The 19,902-nt window shown below is 35.9% G+C and overlaps 1 non-coding gene across 1 annotated transcript; it reads right to left on the reverse strand.

Moving 5' to 3' along the window:
* Positions 1-4,254: 4,254 nt before the first annotated feature.
* On the reverse strand, positions 4,255-4,419 carry LOC114199981 (U1 spliceosomal RNA). The gene has a single exon (XR_003607378.1). It is a non-coding gene; the product is annotated as a U1 spliceosomal RNA (small nuclear RNA).
* Positions 4,420-19,902: the final 15,483 nt, after the last annotated feature.

The raw sequence follows: 19,902 nt of genomic DNA on the forward strand, positions 1-19,902 counted from the left end.
CCTACCCTAAAACAGCCCCATCCAAAACCAAATGAACTGAGAGCGGGGAAGAGAGGTTCCCTGAAAGTATCTTTATCAAAGGAAGGAAACACTGAAAAAATATTGGCAAAAGCAATAGACATACCTTTCAAGAATGTACAATACAATTTCTAACAGCAGAACATATACTCAGTATGGACTTCTTATTCACTACTGGTTGTTACTAACTTAATGAAAACATTAAAGTTTTCTGTGAGTGAAAGATTCTTTTATGATTATGATCAATTCCTTTAATAGAGGATATAAACAAAACTAGTGTTAATATTTTGGTTGTTAATGCTTTGGTATTTATAACTGCAAAGGGAAACTCTTTTTATTGACTTTTTGTCTTGAAATAATTTAGATTTATAGAAGAGTTGCAAAGAAGCCTTGAGAATTCACTATACCCTTTGCAAATCATCCCCAAATCTTAACAACTTACATAACCATGGTATATTTAGCAAAACTAAGAAATTAACATTGATACAATGATATTAACCAAACTATAGAGTTTATGTGTGTGTGTGTTTTACCAGTTTCTTTCACTGGTTTTATATTCCCTGCATTTAATGCAGAATATCATGTTGCATTTAGTCTTCATGTCTCTATAGTCCTGTCCAGTTTGTGACAGTTCCTCAGTCTTTTCTTGTCTTCCATGACCTTGACACTTTTGAAGAGTACTGGTCAGTATTTTATAGCCATTTGGGTTTGTCTGATGTTTTCTCATGATTAGATTGAGGTTATGCATTATTGGAAAGTGTACCACAGATGTGATGTGTCCTTTTCACTGCAGCATATCAAAGCACCCAATATCAGCATGATTTATTACTGGTGATGTTAACCACGATCACTTGGTTAAAGTGCTGTCTGCCAGGTTTCTCCAGCATAAATTATGATTTTTACCTTTGCATATTCTATTTGTTATAAGTCAGTTGCTAAATCTAGCTCATACTCCAGAGAAGGAGAATTAAGCTCCACCTCCTTGAGGGAGGAGTAACAAAGAATTTGGAAATATGTATTAAAACCATTATAGTAACATAAATATTTTGGGAAGATACCTAGAGGCGGTGCAACTTTCCTGGTCCTCCTTAATGTTTTGCCGACTGAAAATTTTAGTATTCATCAGTGGATATTGCCTATAGCAGTTATCACTGTGGTGATCTAGTGGTGATTTTATGATTTTTCTTACTCCTTTTATATTATTTCCAGTACTACTGTAAGAAAAATATACTTCTGCATATATTTATTCAAATATTTATTACATCAGTCTGATAAAGAAAAGTAGATTTGAAGGAATTATATTCCTTGATTTAAGACTTAATATAAAGCTACAGTGATCAAGACAGCATGACATTGGATGAAAGGAACAGAAAAAAAAAATGAACTTCAGCGTAAACCTCACACCTTACATACTAAAATTCACTCAAAGTGGATCATAGCTCTACATGTAAAACATAAAACTATAAAACTTTTAGAGGAAAATGTAAGAGGAAATCTATGTGGCCAGGTGGTAGACGGAGAAGTCTTAAATATAGCACTGAAAGCATGATCCATTAAAGAACAAGAAAAGATAAATTACCATTTATCAAAATTTAAAAACTTGCTCTATTAAAGAGACTTTAAGAAAATGAAAACAAACTATAGACCTGGGTAAAAATATTTGCAAATTATATATCCCACAAATGAAATGTATTTAAAATATATGAAGAACTCTTAAAATTCCACAATCAGAAAACAAACAGTACATTTAAAATTTGTCAAATGATTTGAACAGACAAAAAGAGATACAGTTGGCCAAAAGGTACATGAGAATATGTGCGACCTTGTTATTAGCCTTTAGGAAAATGCAAGTTAAAATCGTAACATGTCACTACACACATATATTAGAATGACTAAATTAAAAAAAATACTATATTAAGGGCTGGCAAGCATGCAGACAAAGTGATCATAAATTGTTGGTGGGAATGCAAAATGGTATAGCCAGCCACTCTGAAAACATTTTGGCAGTTTTTTATAAAGTTACACATAAACTTACCATATGACCCAGCAGTCCCACTCCTGGGTATTTGGCCTTGAGATTTGAAAACCAATGTTTACACAAGTCTACAAAAATGTTTATAGCAGCTCTATTCATATTTGCAAACCAAAACAAAACAAAAACAGGTGGAATGAACCCAAATATCCTTCAGTGCATGAATGGATAAATAAACCGTACATATCTATACAATGGGATACTAATCAGCAACAAAAAAGAGCAAACTGTTGATATATACAAGGTATTAGGCAGAGTGAGAAAAGCCAGTTTTAGAAGGTTATATACTGTGTGATTCCATTTGTATGACATTTGAAAAGAAAACAAACCACAAACCATAGAATATAGAACAGGTGAGTGATTGATGGATGTAGGGTCAGGGGAGGAAATGACCATAAAAGGCTAGCACAAGAGAGTTCTGTGGTGTGATGGAGCTGTTCTGTATCTTGGTTGTGGCGGTAGTTACACAAATCCATACATATGTTAAAATTTACTGAACTGTATATCAAGAGAAAAAGTCAATACTATTGCATAAAAATTTTAAGTATGAAAATAAAAAAATAAAATCAATACAGACTCAAGGATAATTATCTCATTCTTTGTTAAACCCAATATTATTGTTATTTATTTATTTTTACTCAAATGGTTTCAGCTGTGACTATTGGGATCTCTTTCAGAGCTCCCTGTGTAAATATGAATTTTACTGGCATTGTTTTATGAAAATTTCATCAATGAGAGTCTAACCTTAACTGAAAGGTCAGGAGAGGCAATTAATTGTATAATTGTTCATAGGAAAATGATTAAATTCTTCTGATTATTCTGTACTATTAGAGATAGCATCTGGTTGGTCCAGATTAGTTTGTAATAGATTACTTCTTATCATAGACATTCTTGCCAGTTTGTGAGTCCCTACTTTGTAACATTTAATTCATATTTTCCGTTTCAAGATGATATATATTGATTTATACAGTTTTCCACTTTAGCCTCACAGGACTGTCTTTTAACTGACTTTTCCTGAGCTAGTGCACTGAGTAGATAAATGCTTATTTGAAATCCAAAGAAATATATTACTGACAATTACTTAACATTAATTGACAAATTTATGAAAAGCAGAAAATGTCTTTGTATTTTCTAGCAGGGATTGATACCAATATTTTAAAGCATAATTAGGGACTACATAATTAATTTGGTTAGCGTTAATTTTGGTAAGTAAAATCATTATTTCCTTTACATAGTGGAATATTAAATGGTGTACTTACTAAACAATTATGTTACAAAGTAATATTTATAAATAAAACGTTTAACATAATTTGACAGGAAATTATTTGGTAGAATTTTTAAAAAAGAATAATAAAAATTCCATGCTCTTACAGAATGTACTCTTGGGACAATATCGTCTTGGAAATAGTGTAAACAATTCTAGGTATAATCAAAATGCATTTCAGACTTGCAAATAGATTCCATTGCCCTTTTTTTTAAAAAAAGTAAGTTAATCCTTGTTTAATACCTATCACTTTTTTCCTAAGAAGAAAAAAGGAAAAACATGCGTATATGTAAAGGTGAGTGTGTGTGTGTGTGTGTGTGTGTGTGTGTGTGTGTGTGTGTGAAAGAGAGAGAGAGAGAGAGAGAGAGAGAGAGAGAAACAGAGACAAGAGAGACAGAGGTTATACTGGCCCTTTTATAGTGGACTTGTATGGTCTTAATGCCATATAGCTTCTGGGCATTTAGAAGGATTGTTATTTGTGGGATAAAACCATGGTATGGTTGCTACAGGCTACCGACAAAAAAAAACAGAAATAGTTTAAGTGACGTGGCTAACAACAGATTGACTCTAAGGTGGGCAGAAAATTACATAGGCAGAGCTCCATTTTCTATACAATTATGAATGTGTTTTCATGTCTTGATGCTTTGATTATCCACTAGAAACACTAGTAGTAACAGCTGGGACAAGTCAAAATAGTATAAGCCTTATGTGAGTCACTACTTACTCTTTCCCTTCTCTGTAGTATTGCCATCTTAATCCAACAAGGGATTGTTTAGTGCTCTGTGGAAATTGTTCATTTCTCCTAATGACTTGGCATGAATTCTTACCTACAGTACCCAATTATTGCTTTCCTTTCAACCCAATCTTGTCAGCTTTGAAATAGGGCCCAAGAAATGTTTGTCTGTATCTGCCTCAAGGAAATGCTTTTTGTTGTTGTTTTCAGGGGGAAGTGTGATTGCAGTCTCCTGCTACCACAAATCACTTGGTCAAGTTTCTTACGTTTGGGGAAATCACAGAGGTCAACACATTCAGAGTGCAATGGATGAGCCTCGCCCTGGGAAAACCACTTTCCTGATCACGGTAATTCCCCTGTCCATGTAAATATTCAGGGAAAATACTTTTAACCTGGCTTAGCTCTTATTAGGCATTTCAAAGTCTTCGAGCCATTTTGTTTGTGTCTGTGATACATAACAAAAGACTGGAAGTAGCAGAGGGACCAAGACGGAAATGTTGCTTCCTGGAAATCTTGGGACTGTCCCAGAGCGGAAACCTTCCTGAGCAGCTGCAGCCCGGATTGTGCAGGTGATCCCCCTGCTATGGATCTATGCCCCCAGAGTATACTCCAAGTGCCCCCTTTTCTACAGAGGAAATGACTCAATTTATAACTTTTCACCTCTGTATCACAGCTCCATGCGGATTTGCCGATGATGATGGCTCCTGCGGCTTTCTCAAAAGTCACAGTGTTGAGAGCTGCACTGTCCAGACCGATGGTGACACTAACTAGACATCAGACACACAGGAATAAAAACTTTGTATAATTAGGTCATAGAAAATACCCATTATATATTTTACAAAGTAGAATGAGGCAACAAAATCAATTTATTTTCTTGCAGACATTCTCAACAAGCACTTAGGGAGGGACGAATGCCTGTGTATTTGAAGTAATACACAGTAGGTACCAGAACCACAGGAGGCCCTCTCGACAAATATATAAACGAGTTTTAAGAATTAACTGGGCAAGCACTTTCTGGTCTTTCTGATTCCCAGCGGTTGGAGCACAGTAATTGATTTCCCAGACTCACTGAGTCAAACATGAGGTACAAGGATGAATAAAACATAGTCCTTGACCTCAAGTAGACTGATGAAACATTGTAACAGGAGAAGAATTTTATGATGAATATAAATACAAACATTAAAAGTGTTAGAATACAGTGAAGATAAACTAGATTTGTTGAGATTTAACACACATTCTTTCACAAAAGACTCAAACCAATCCTGGGAGGGAAGGGGCAGTATCCAGTTAGCAAAAGAGAAAATGAAATCCTTCAGTGAATCATTCAGTCTCTCATGGTTAGTAAGTAACAGATTTAGGATTTGAATTTAGGATTTGAAAACCTGTGTATTTCCATTACATCTACCAGAGACGAAGATATAGTTGAGTGGGGAGGCGAACACTTCTTCCCCGCAAGATTGCAGGTAGAATCAAGAAAGATTATATATTAAAAACGTTTCAAGGGTGAAAGAGGAGTTTAAGACATTGACAAAATGAGGAGTGCTTTCCTTGCAAGGTTCAGAGGCGTGTCACACATTTTAGGGAAATCCAGAATAGCTTTCTTTCTATGTCTTAGAATAGTTAGAGAGTAAATCCATAATTCAATTTTTTATGCAGATAAGAACCAATAATTTATTATATAAAGAATGCGCTACTTCAAGTAGTTCCCCAAGTAGGAAAATAATTAAAATAAAATAAAATCATAAATAAAATACCAGACTGCAAAAAATTCTTCTGTTTATTTACAACAACATGTGAAAGAGCACTCTGCTTTTAAAGGACTCACTGTCTGTTGTTCATTGTCGGCAGTTAAGAGACGGTTACTTGAAAATACCCCTGATGTATTTATCCTTTGTTAAAATTTAACACAACTATAATGTGACCATTTTTTCATTGGATTTGCCCTAGGAAAAATGCCTATGTGTGATGTTTGCCTTTAGGGATAATTTCTAGTCTTTCTTTAAAATAACTTTTTTGAAGTGTCTAGTTTCTCACCCTGCATCAATACTTCCGTATACCATTTAATGACAAAATTAACAACTCACTCATCTCACTGATAAAGATAGACAATTATATAAAGTACTAAGAATTTGAATTCTATTGCTCTACCAAAGAATACTACTCCATTAACAAGTGGGAGATACTTTCCTCTTTGAAATCTAAGAAAATTTTCATAATACCACGTCAACAAGGTAAATAAGATATGTAATGATTTAATAGATGTCTAAATAGTATTTACTACAATTTGAAATCAGACCCTAATGGATGCATTTTACAATATAAAATAAAAGATTTCTCCCTTGCTAAATAGAAAACCAGTATTACAATCAATAGTGACACTTCTGTACACTCTATGTGCATATATATGTCCAAGTGTACAGGTGTGTGCATTTTTTAAAACTGAAGTATAGTTCACACAATGTTACATTCATTTCAGATATACAACATAGTAATTCCACAAGTCTATTCATTATGCTAGACGTACCACATCTGTCACCGTATGATGCTGTTACAATACCATCGACTGTATTCCCTATCCTGTACCTTTTATCGCCATGATGCAACCATTATGTAACAGGAAGGCAATATTTTCTACTCTACTTTGCCCATTTTTGCCCATCCCTACATTCCCTTCTTTGGCAACCATCATCTTGTTTCTGTATCTATAGGTCTGTTTCTGCTTTTTGTTTGTTTATTCATTTGCTTTGTTTTTTATATTACACATATAAGTGAAATCACATGGTATTTATTTCTCTGACTTATTTCACTTAGCATAATATACTCTAGGTCTATCGTGCAAATGGAAAGATCTTATTCTTTTTTATGGGTGATTAACATTCTAGTGTGTGTATATGTATGTATATCTATATATCTACCATATCTTTCTTTGTCCATACTTTTTTTTTTTTTTTTTTTTTTTTTTTAGAGAGAGAGAGAGCTCAAGTGGGGATGGAGGGTCAGAAGGAGAGGGAGAGAGAGAATCTCAAGCAGGCTCCATACCCAGCATGGAGCCTGACCCAGGGCTTGATCTCATGACTCTGAGATCATGAGCTGAGCCAAAATCAAGTCAGACATTTAAGTAACTAAGCCACCCAGGTGCCCCTGTCCATTCATCTTTTGATGGACACTTGGGTTGTTTCCATATCTTGGCTATTGTAAATAATGTTGCAGTGAACATAGGGATGCATATATCTTTTCAAATTAGTGTTTTTGTTTTCTTTGGGTAAACACCCAGTGGTCCAATTACTAGATCATATGATATTTCTATTTAAAATTTTTTGTTTTTGAGAAATCTCCATACTGTTTTCCACAATGGCTGCATCAATTTACATTCCAACCAGCAGTGCATGAGGGTTTTCTTTTCTCTACATTTCACCTGCACTTGTTACTTGTCTTTTTATTCTAGCCATTCTGACAGGTGTAAGGTAATATCTCATTGTGGTTTTGATTTGTATTTCCCTGATGATGAGTGATATTGAGCATCTTTTCATATTCCTGTTTGCCATGTTTATGTCTTTTTGGAAAAATGTCTCTTCATGTCCTCTGCCCATTTTTAATCAGATTATTATTATTATTGTTGTTATTATTATTGGATGTTGAGTTATATAAGTTCTTTATATGTTTTGGATATTAACTTCTTTTTTTTTTCATTTTTTATTGTTATGTTAATCACCATACATTACATCATTAGTTTTTGATGTAGTGTTCCATGATTCATTGTTTGTGCATAACCCCCAGTGCTCCACGCAGAATGTGCCCTCTTTAATACCCATCACCAGGCTAACCCATCTCCCCACCCTCCTCCCCTCTAGAACCTTCAGTTTCTTTTTCAGAGACCATTGTCTCTCGTGGTTCGTCTCCCCCTCCGATTTACTCTCCTTCATTCTTCCCCTCCTGCTATCTTCTTCTTTTTTTTTTTCTTAACATATATTGCATTATTTGTTTCAGAAGTACAGATCTGTGATTCAACAGTCTTGCACAACTCACGGCGCTCACCATAGCACATACCCTCCCCAATGTCTATCACCCAGCCACCCCATCCCTCCCACCCCCCACCACTCCAGCAACCCTCAGTTTGTTTCCTGAGATTAAGAATTCCTCATATCAGTGAGGTCATATGATACATGTCTTTCTCTGATTGACTTATTTCACTCAGCATAACACCCTCCAGTTCCATCCACGTCCTTGCAAATGGCAAGATCTCATTCCTTTTGATGGCTGCAAAGTATCCCATTGTGTATATATACCACATCTTCTTTATCCATTCTTCTGTTGAAGGACATCTTGGCTCTTTCCACAGTTTGGCTATTGTGGACATTGCTGCTATAAACATTGGGGTGCACGTACCCCTTCGGATCCCTACATTTGTATCTTTGGGGTAAATACCCAGTAGTGCAATTGCTGGATTGTATGGTAGCTCTATTTTCAACTGTTTGAGGAACCTCCATACTGTTTTCCAGAGTGGTTGCACCAGCTTGCATTCCCACCAACAGTGTAGGAGGGTTCCCCTTTCTCCGCATCCCCCCAGCATCTGTCGTTCCCTGACTTGTTAATTTTAGCTATTCTGACGGGTGTGAGGTGGTATCTCATTGAGGTTTTGATTTGGATTTCCCTGATGCCAAGTGATGTTGAGCACTTTTTCATGTGTCTGTTGCCATTTGGATGTCTTCTTTGGAAAAATGTCTGGTCATGTCTTCTGCCCATTTCTTGATTGGATCATTTGTTTTTTGGGTGTTGAGTTTGATAAGTTCTTTATAGATTTTGGATACTAGCCCTTTATCTGATATGTCATTTGCAAATATCTTCTCCCATTCTGTCGGTTGTCTTTTGGTTTTGTGGACTGTTTCTTTTGCTATGCAAAAGCTTTTTATCTTGATGAAATCCCAATAGTTCATTTTTGCCCTTGCTTCCCTTGCCTTTGGCGATGTTTCTAGGAAGAAGTTGCTGCGGCTGAGGTCGAAGAGTTTGCTACCTGTGTTCTCCTTTAGGATTTTGATGGACTCCTGTCTCACGTTTAGGTCTTTCAACCATTTGGAATCTATTTTTGTATGTGGTGTAAGGAAATGGTCCAGTTTCATTCTTCTGCACGTGGCTGTCCAATTTTCCCAGCACCATTTGTTGAAGAGACTGTCTTTTTGCCATTGGGCATTCTTTCCTGCTTTGTCAAAGATCAGTTGACCATAGAGTTGAGGGCCCATTTCTGGCCTCTCTATTCTGTTCCACGGATCTATGTGTCTGTGTTTGTGCCAGTACTATACTGTCTTGATGATGACAGCTTTGTAATAGAGCTGGAAGTCCGGAATTGTGATGCCGTCAGCTTTGCTTTTCTTTTTCAATATTCCTCTGGCTATTTGGGGTCTTTTCTGGTTCCATACAAATTTTAGGATTATTTGTTCCATTTCTATGAAAAAAGTGGATGGTATTTTGATGGGGATTGCATTGAATGTGTAGATTGCTCTAGGTAGCATTGACATCTTCACAATGTTTGTTCTTCCAATCCATGAGCATGGAACGTTTTTCCATTTCTTTGTGTCTTCTTCAATTTCTTTCATGAGTATTTTATAGTTTTCTGAGTACAGATCCTTTGCCTCTTTGGTTAAATTTATTCCTAGGTATCTTATGGTTTTGGGTGCAATTGTAAATGGGATCGACTCCTTGATTTGTCTCTCTTCTGTCTTGTTGGTGTATAGGAATGCCACTGATTTCTGTGCATTGATTTTATATCCTGCTACTTTACTGAATTCCTGTATGAGTTCTAGCACTTTTGGGGTGGAGTCTTTTGGGTTTTCCACATACAGTATCATATCATCTGCAGAGTGAGAGTTTGACTTCCTCTTTGCTGATTTGGATGCCTTTTATTTCTTTTTGTTGTCTGATTGCTGTGGTTAGGACTTCTAATACTATGTTGAATAGCAGTGGTGATAGTGGACATCCCTGCCGCGTTCGTGACCTTAGGGGAAAACCTCTCAGCTTTTCCCCATTGAGAATGATATTCGCTGTAGGTTTTTCATAGATGGCTTTTATGATATTGAGGTATGTACCCTCTATCCCTATAGTCTGAAGAGTTTTGATCAAGAAAGGATGCTGTACTTTGTCATATGCTTTTTCTGCATCTATTGAGAGGATCCTATGATTCTTGTTCTTTCTTTTGTTAATGTATTGTATCACGTTGATTGATTTGTGGATGTTGAACCAACCTTGTAGCCCAGGGATAAATCCCACTTGGTCGTGGTGAATAATCCTTTTAATGTACTGTTGGATCCTATTGGCTAGTATTTTGGTGAGAATTTTTGCATCCATGTTCATCAAGGATATCGGTCTGTAATTCTCCTTTTTGATGGGGTCTTTGTCTGGTTTTGGGATCAAGGTAATGCTGGCCTCATAAAAAGAGTTTGGAAGATTTCCTTCCATTTCTATTTTTTGGAACAGTTTCAGGAGAATAGGTATTAATTCTTCTTTAAATGTTTGGTAGAATTCCCCTGGGAAGCCATCTGGCCCTGGGCTTTTGTTTCTTGGGAGATTTTTGATGACTGCTTCAATTTCCTTAGTGGTTATAGGTCTGTTCAGGTTTTCTATTTCTTCCTTGTTCAATTTTGGTAGTTGATACATCTCTAGGAATGCACCCATTTCTTCCAGGTTATCTAATTTGCTGGCATAGAGTTGCTCATAATATGTTCTTATAATTGTTTGCATTTCTTTGGTGTTGGTTGTGATCTCTCCTCTTTCATTCATATTTTGTTGATATGGGTCATTTCTCTTTTCTTTTTGATAAGTCTGTCCAGGGGTTTATCAATCTTGTTAATTCTTTCAAAGAACCAGCTCCTAGTTTCGTTGATCTGTTCTACTGTTCTTTTGGTTTCTATTTCATTGATTTCTGCTCTGATCTTTATTATTTCTCTTCTCCTGCTGGATTTAGGCTTTATTTGCTGTTTTTTCTCCAGTACTGTAGGTGTAGGGTTAGGTTGTGTATTTGAGACCTTTCTTGTTTCTTGAGAAAGGCTTGTATTGCTATATACTTTCCTCTTAGGACTGCCTTTGCTGTATCCCAAAGATTTTGAACAGTTGTGTTTTCATTTTCATTGCTTTCCATGAATTTTTTTAATTCTTCATTAATTTCCTGGTTCACCCATTCATTCTTTAGTAGGATGCTCTTTAGCCTCCATATATTTGAGTTCTTTCTGACTTTCCTCTTGTGATTGAGTTCTAGTTTCAAAGCAGTGTGGTCTGAAAATATGCAGGGAATAATCCCAATCTTTTGGTACTGGTTGAGACCTGATTTGTGACCTAGGATGTGATCAATTCTGGAGAATGTTCCATGGGCACTAGAGAAGAATGTGTATTCCGTTGCTTTGGGATGGAATGTTCTGAATATGTCTGTGAAGTCCATTTGGTCCAGTGTTTCATTTAAAGTCTTTATTTCCTTGTTGATTTTTTGCTTAGATGATCTGTCCATTTCAGTGAGGGGGGTGTTAAAGTCCCCCACTATTATTGTATTATTGTCAATGTGTTCTTTGCTTTTGTTATTAATTGCCGTATATAATTGGCTACTCCCATGTTAGGGGCATAGATATTTACAGTTGTTAGATCTTCTTGTTGGATAGACCCTTTAAGTAGGATATAGTGTCCTTCTTCATCTCTTATTACAGTCTTTGTTTTAAAATCTAATTTGTCTGATATAAGGATTGCCACCCCAGCTTTCTTTTGGTGTCCATTAGCATGGTAAATGGTTTTCCACCCCCTCACTTTCAATGTGGGGGTGTCTTTGGGTCTAAAATGAGTCTCTTGCAGACAGCATATTGATGGGTCTTGTTTTTTAATCCAATCTGATAGCCTGTGTCTTTTGATTGGGGCATTTAGCCCATTTATGTTCAGGGTAACTATTGAAAGATATGAATTTAGTGCCATTGTATTGCCTGTAAGGTGACTGTTACTGTATATTGTCTATGTTCCTTTCTGGTCTATGCTTTTAGGCTCTCTCTTTGCTTAGAGGACCCCTTTCAATATTTCTTGGAGGGCTGGTTTTGTGTTTGCAAATTCCTTTAGTTTTTGTTTGTGCTGGAAGCTTTTTATCTCTCCTTCTATTTTCAATGACAGCCTAGCTGGATATAGTATTCTTGGCTGCATATTTTTCTCGTTTAGTGCTCTGAAGATATCATGCCAGTCCTTTCTGGCCTGCCAGGTCTCTGTGGATAGGTCTGTTGCCAATCTAATGTTTCTACCATTGTAGGTTACATATCTCTTCTCCTGAGCTGCTTTCAGGATTTTCTCTTTGTCTCTGAGACTCGTAAGTTTTACTAATAGATGTCGGGGTGTTGACCTATTTTTATTGGTTTTGAGAGGGGTTCTCTGTGCCTCCTGGAATTTGATGCCTGTTTCCTTCTCCACATTAGGGAAGTTCTCTGCTATAATTTGCTCCAATATACCTTCTGCCCCTCTCTCTCTTTCTTCTTCTTCTGGGATCCCAATTATTCTAATGTTGTTTCGTCTTATTGTATCGCTTATCTCTCAAATTCTGCCCTCGTGATCCTGTAGTTGTTTTTCTCTCTTTTTCTTAGCCTCTCTATTTTCCATCATTTGGTCTTCTATATCACTGATTCTCTCCTTTGCCTCATTTATCCTAGCAGTTAGTGCCCCCATTTTTGATTGCACCTCATCAATAGCCTTTTTGATTTCGACTTGGTTAGATCTTAGTTCTTTTATTTCTCCAGACAGGGTGTCTCTAATAACTTCCACGCTTTTTTCAAGCCCAGCTAGTATCTTTAAAGTCATGATTCTCAGTCTAGGTCTGACATCGTACTAATGTCCATATTGAGTAGGTCCCTGGCAGACGGTACTACCTCTTGTTCTTTTTGCTGAGGTGATTTTTTTCGTCTTGTCATTTTGTCCAGAGGAGAATAGATGAATGAGAGAACAAAATGCTAACAGGTTAACAAGGTCCTCAGCAAATATACTCTATACAAATCAGAAAAGACCTGAAACCAGGGGAAAAGAAAGGGAAAGAAAGAAAAAAGAAAGAGAGAAAAAAGAAAAAGATAAAGATAAAAACAAACAAAAAGAGATCAAAACAAAAAAAACAGAATATGATCAAATATGATCAGACTAGTGTATAGATCAGTGCCACACACTAGATTTTGGGCGTATTTTGGCCTGTTAGAAGAAAGTGCCTCCTAATATTTTAAAGGAAGAAAGTCTTATATATGTACAAAATAAGGGTTGATACAATGAAGGGATGGAAGATGACTGTAAAGATGAAAATTATAAAAGATTTTTAAAAGGAATTGATAAAATAAGAAGTTGTTTGAAAAAAGAAGGAAGAAGATTAAAAAACAAAGAAGAAAAGAAAAAAGAAAAGGGAGAGAATGTGATCAGGCAGGAGACTAGAACAAAGCCATACACTAGTGATTTAGGGTATATTTTGATCTGTTAGAAGAAACTGTATCTCAAAATTTTAAAGAGAGAACAACTTATATATATATATATGCCAAAAATAAGGGTAACTACTATGAAGGGATAAAATATGACTCTAAAAAATGAAAAATATATTTTTTTTTAAAAAAGGGATTGATAAGATGTTGGTTGCAAAAGGGAAAAAGAAAAATTCAAAAAAAGAAAAAAATAGTTAAAAAAATCAACTTTGAAAAACTAATGAATCATGGTAATAAAGCCATGAATTCTATGTGCAGTATTCCCCTAGCGCTGGAGTTCTCCCGTTCTCCTTGATCGGTAAACTTGGTCTTGGCTTGCTGGCTGTTTGTGCTGATCTTCTGGGGGAGGAGTCTGTTGCCGTGGTTTCCAAATGTCTTTGCCGGAGGCGGAATTGCCCCGCCCTTATCTGTCCGGGCTAAGCAATCTGCTCAGGTTTGCTCTCTGGTGCTTTTATTCCCTCCAAGCTCTCGGTACAGCTTTGGAGGACCAGAGTGAAAATGGTGGCCTCCCAATCTCCACCTGGAGTAGCCGAGAACTCGGGGCCCCACTCCTCAGTGCGCCCCCAGAGAAAAGCAGTCACTCCCGTCTCCCTGGTCTCCGGCCACACTCTGTGCTCACCCGGCCTGTGACTGCGTTTCTATGTCTGGCACGCGACCCCGTGTGGAGTCTCCAAACCCATCAGATCTCTGCGGTGCGCTCCCGTGCCGCTCCTCCTGGGGGAGGAAGGGGAGTTCTCCCCGGCTCTGCCGCTTGTTGGGTCCCTGCTGGAGGAGCAGTGGCCCGACTGGGCCGCGGATCACAGTTTATGGCAACCCCAAGCTGAGAGCCCGCACCTCGGCTCCGTCTCTGCAGCTGGCTTCCCCGCCCCGATACCTGGGGGCTCTGCTGCACTCAGGCACCCCCGTCTTTCTGTGACCCCGAGGGTCCTGAGACCACACTGTCTTGCGAGGGTTCCACCTCTTGCTTAGCCACTGGAGTGACGTCCCTCAGCGCAGCCGACTTCTAAAAGTGCTGATTTTTGCTCCACAGCTCTATCACTTGCCAGAAGCGGTGGACGGAGGCCCCCTCCCCCACCGTCTCTCCTGAATATCGCCTCGGATTCGTTTCTCCGCATGTCCTACCTTCCAGTAAGTGGTCGCTTCTCTGTTCAGAGAGTTGTTGCTATTCTTTTCTTCGATCTCCTGTTGAGTTCGTAGGTGTTCAGAATGGTTTGATCCCTATTCAGCTGAATTCCTGAGACCAAACGAAGCCCAGGTCTCCTACTCCTCAGCCATCTTGCCTGTAATCCCTGGATATTAACTTCTTATTGGATATATCATTTGCAAATATCTTCTCCCATTCAGTAGGTTGCCTTTTTGTTTTGTTGATTTGGTTTTCTTCTCCGTGTGAAAGCTTTTTATTTTGCTGTAATCCTAATAGCTTATTTTTGTTTATGTTTCCCTTGCCTGAGGAGATATATCTAGAACAATGGTTCTAGAGTTCATGCCAAAGAAATTATTGCCTATGTTTTCTTCCAGGAGTTTTATGGTTTTAGGTTTCACCATTAGGTCTTTAATCCATTTTGAGGTTGTGTTTTTTTTTTTTTCTTTTTATATGGTGTAAGAAAATGATTCAGCTTCATTTTTTGCTATCCAGTATTCCCAGCACCATTTTTTGAAGAGCTGTCTTTTTCCCAGTGCATATTCTTGCCTCCTTTGTTGTATATTAATTGACCACGTAAGTGTGGGTTTCTGAGCTCTCTCTTCTGTTCTGTTGATCGCTGTGTCTATTTTTGTGCCAGTACCATGCTGTTTTGATTACCACAGCTTTGAGTATATCTTGAAATCTGGGATTGTGTTACCTCCAGCTTCATTCTTCTTTTTCAAGACTGCTTGGGTTATTTGGTCCCATACAAATTTTGGTATTATTTTTTTCTAGTTCTTTGAAAATTGTCACTGGTATTTTGATAGGCATTGCACTGAATCTGAGGATCACTTTTGGTAGTATGGATATTTTAATAATGTTAATTTTTTCATTTCCATGAGCATGGAATAGACTTCCCATTTGTTTGTATCATCTTCATTGTCTTTCATCAAATGTTTTATAGTTTTCAGAGTCATGTGTATGTATTTTTAATAGAATAGGGAAATAGCTGTTTTCAGAGTCTTAAAGGGAATGGATTAACTTTAAAGTCAGGAATAATACTCCTGTATTCTTAATAAAACATTTAGATTTCTTGAGAATGCAAATATAAAGACAAATAAATGAGAAATAAGTATTGATCAGGAGTGCATTTATATATATGTATGTATGTTTATACATATATGAAATTATACACTTAGAACATCTATGTAAATCCATTATAAACTAATACATATATAATCAGAATGTAAATATATAAATTTTCTTATATTTCTAGAATCCAGTAATTAACAAAGCAAGAAAATATAATTTTAAAGATGGAGAGATTCATCAGAATAACAAGTATAGGAAATATTTAGGAATAATTTTAATATATGGTGAGACTTTATATAGAAACTGCATAATCCTATCATTGGAAGATTTAAATGAAAATTTGAATAATTAGAGATATAGAGCCTATATTCTTGCAAGGGACTATTTTATATTTTAAAAAATGCAAATTTTAACTAATGTATATAAAACATTCCAATTTAAATAATTACATCAAAATTTGGACATGGTAATATAATTTTCCATAAAAAGTAAACTGGAAAAATGTTTATTAGAAGAAAATATGTAGGATTGTTAAATAATAAAAAATTTACCTGCTCCATCAAACATTAAAACATATTATTTAGTATCAATACACAAAATACTACAGTTTGTGCAACATTTTAGACATTGAGTGAAATAGGAGGTAGAGACCAGAAATATCATTAACTATATACCAATTTTTATTGTATGATAACATAATAAAAAACATTAAAACAGAATTATATAAATGTGTTTGGAACAATTGTGGAAAAATGTTTCCATCTTACTTTATTTTAAAATAAATGGCAGGTGCATTAAATTGTTAAAAACAAGCATTAAACAAAAGAAAAAGTAGAAAGTAATGAAATAGAATAAAGCTCTGTGGTAGAATAACATTTTTCTATGAATTAGTTAAAGTTATGAAAGTATGTGTGCATAATAACCTTCTGGGAAAAAGATGAAACCTAAATTAGATAATAATACTGTTTATTATATAGGTTATAGATATTTTCCTCAATACAATTATGGTAATATATATTCAAATTTGTAAGAAAAATTTGAAATTCTAAATAAATTAATGGAAAAGCAGTAAGATTAAAAAAGGGGCAATAAAATTGACAAATAAGATAAATATTAGCCTCTCTACTTATCAAAACAAGGTAAAATAAAGCCTTCCTAAGATATTATTTTACATAGTAAAATTAGCAAAGGAACAAAAACCAAAACATCCAATGCTGGCTATACTGAAAAGAAATTACCATGTTCATTCATTACTGCTAATTTAGTAATTAAGTGCAGCCTTTCTGAAAAGCAATATGGTAGAGAAATTAAATTGCTTAGACTTAAATATTATACTTTCATTCCTAATTTTATCTCAATTAAACAATCAAGCAGAAGGAAAAATATCCTCAGATATTTTCATTGTAGCTTTAATAATGGTAGCAATTCAAGAAAGAAGAAAAGTATGCCATACTAAAATATTTTACCAACATATATATAATATAATCTGCTAGAATATGCATGCATTCATATGTGAATGTACTTGTGTCCACATATCTCTATTACTATAAATATGAAGGACATACAGAAAAACTAAAATGTTTATGATATAAGCTAGGCAAAAAACAGTATAAAATGTTTTACATTAATATTGCAAATATATAAACATATGTGCCATACATCGTTAATAGTGGATAGTAATAGATTAATCACATAGACTAACCAACATAACTCACTGGCTTGCTAATGTGTTAAGATAACAAGCTAATAAAATTCCGTGACTCTCAGATTTCCTTGCCTTTCTGTTTAACTATGTGCTAGGTAAACAGCTATCGTATATGTTCTGACTTATGTACAAACGTAATGTACTGACCAAAAAAATGAATCAATAGATTTTGAAAAAAAAGTGATTATGTAGAAAATTGTAATAACAATTCTGGACATCACAGTAGGTATCATGTATATTTTATTCTGGTGGGCTTTTCTCCACACTCACATGTGATACCTGAATATCCATACATTTAATCCAGCTACAGTGCCAGTTCTCATTAAGATGATAGGGAATTCAAAATAGGTGGAAACATGATTTGCTAACTGCCGAATATTTCTACACATTCATTTCTTTATCCATTCTTACTACAAGTATTTCTTAAGTCACTAGTAGGTGCTTGGTATCATTCAGTCCTTAAACAAGACTGAAACTGCCGCTGTCATTAGTGAGCTTATTATACTTTTAGAGAAGGAAGGCAATTGCCACAGACTCATTGGTGCCCTGCCTAGATCCCCTGTGAACCACTTTCTTCATTTGGTGTGCCTTCCTTCCAACTGCCATGGTAGAATTTTGCTATAATGTGTCCTGTCTGTAACCTTTTCTGGAGTTCATAATAGAAAGGATACTGGAGCCATCTTGCTTGTAGATGTCTAGGAATTAAAACTCTGCCTCTCTACTGCCTTTAGGCAGCCTGTAGGCAATGACTGACTGACACTGTGTCTAGAAGTATAGTAACCTTTCTTCAAGGCTGGATATATTCTGTGGGACAATTTATGTTCCAAAGCCCCCCTGTGGGATTTAGACTGAAGCTAAACTTCAACCCCCAACCACAACTTTGCTTGACTTCCTCCCTTCTTTGCCTTGCTCCCTCCTGCCCACACATGTTTCTTCTGGGAGCCCACTCTTAATAAGTTATTTGTCTCATGTATCCCACCTCAGACTGCTTGTTGAGAATCCAATCTAAGTTAATGATTAAACAAGTAATTGCAATCATGTGGTATATATGCTATGAAGGGTGAAGAATAGAAAGCTGTGGATATACAGCACAGACATCTTATCCTAGGGTGGAGAGTAGGAGGTATTTTCTTTGAGGAAAGAACATTTAAATTGAGACCCTGTGTCATTTATCTGTTTTGTTTTAAAATAGTATGGCATGCATTTGTGAAATGACTGGCAATGGCTGAGGACTATAGTCTTTGGTCCTCACCATTATGGAAATAATTAGTCCATAGTATGACTGGACCCTTTTTCTCTTTAGCTTCAAGTTTTTAACATGGGTCACTGATGGAAGTGAAACCACCACACAGGGTGACAAGTTACTCAGGCCCAGTATCTGTCTCTGTATGTTGGCAAGCATCCATGAAACTGTCTACTGAGCACTTCCTTCAACCTGCAGGTGTATACATACATGCATGTCGTTCTCCATGTGTGTGTTTTGTCGTTAACATCCTCATTTTGGTAATGAAAACTGGCCAGTAGAATTTGGGTAGTGACCAAAATGATACTATGCTTAGCATAACTCTATTATGAGCCTCTTAGAGCTATGCTTCTGCTTAATGTGATGGAAATTAGATTTTTAAAAATCAAGTTTTGCAGTTAAAATCCATACTGTGAAAAAGATAGGCTATTGATTATCATGTATATCAGATATATCCTATTTAAAGCACACATAGAAGTGTAAGATGCACCAATAACTGAGCTATTGGAAGAGAGGGGGGTACAACTTTAAAGGAAAAGCCATCTGCATGGTAGTTATGATGAAATTAAGTAAGAAGGTAAACAAGCCTACTGCTTTAATCACTTATGGTGCATCAGACACTAGAAAGCACAATTATATACAATTCTTAAAGGGTTACTATTATGCCTCAAACACATTAAAATATTATTGATAAAAGGCAAATAATAAAAACCAATGACTACTCTTTTTCAGTGTTTAGAAGACAAAGTAATTTTAGCGAGGAAGTCTAGCATGATTGCATTTGAAATAATTCTGTTTTGAGGTGTACAATATGGTTTATCTATTAAAAGCCACATTGTTTTAAAAATTCTCTTAGTGTTCGTAAAGAAATAGACCCAGAAATATCAAAAGACTTACCGAGGAAATCACTGGGACACTGTAGCCATTGTAAGGATCATAAATATATTTAGGTTCTCATATTCAGAAATCATTTTAAACAGTATAATCTATATCTTTTGAGAAAATAAAACATTCCCCAAATTCTAGGACAATAAATGAAGCATCCAAAGATGATCCAAAGACTTTGTCAAAGTCCCTTGGGAAAAATATATTAATAGTTTTGTCAGTCTAGTTATAATCTTGGGTTGATAATCACTTAGAAACTTTTGAATTTTGTATGTGTACCAGAGGAAATAATGGTCTATTATATGGCAAAATTTGAAAAAGTATTTATAAATATTGTCTTTTT

The sequence above is a fragment of the Eumetopias jubatus genome, unplaced genomic scaffold (assembly GCF_037043125.1).
Source record: "Eumetopias jubatus isolate StellerSeaLion01/CBP00866 unplaced genomic scaffold, mEumJub1_p1.0 scaffold_5, whole genome shotgun sequence".
In the NCBI taxonomy this organism is placed as follows: Eukaryota; Metazoa; Chordata; class Mammalia; order Carnivora; family Otariidae; genus Eumetopias; species Eumetopias jubatus.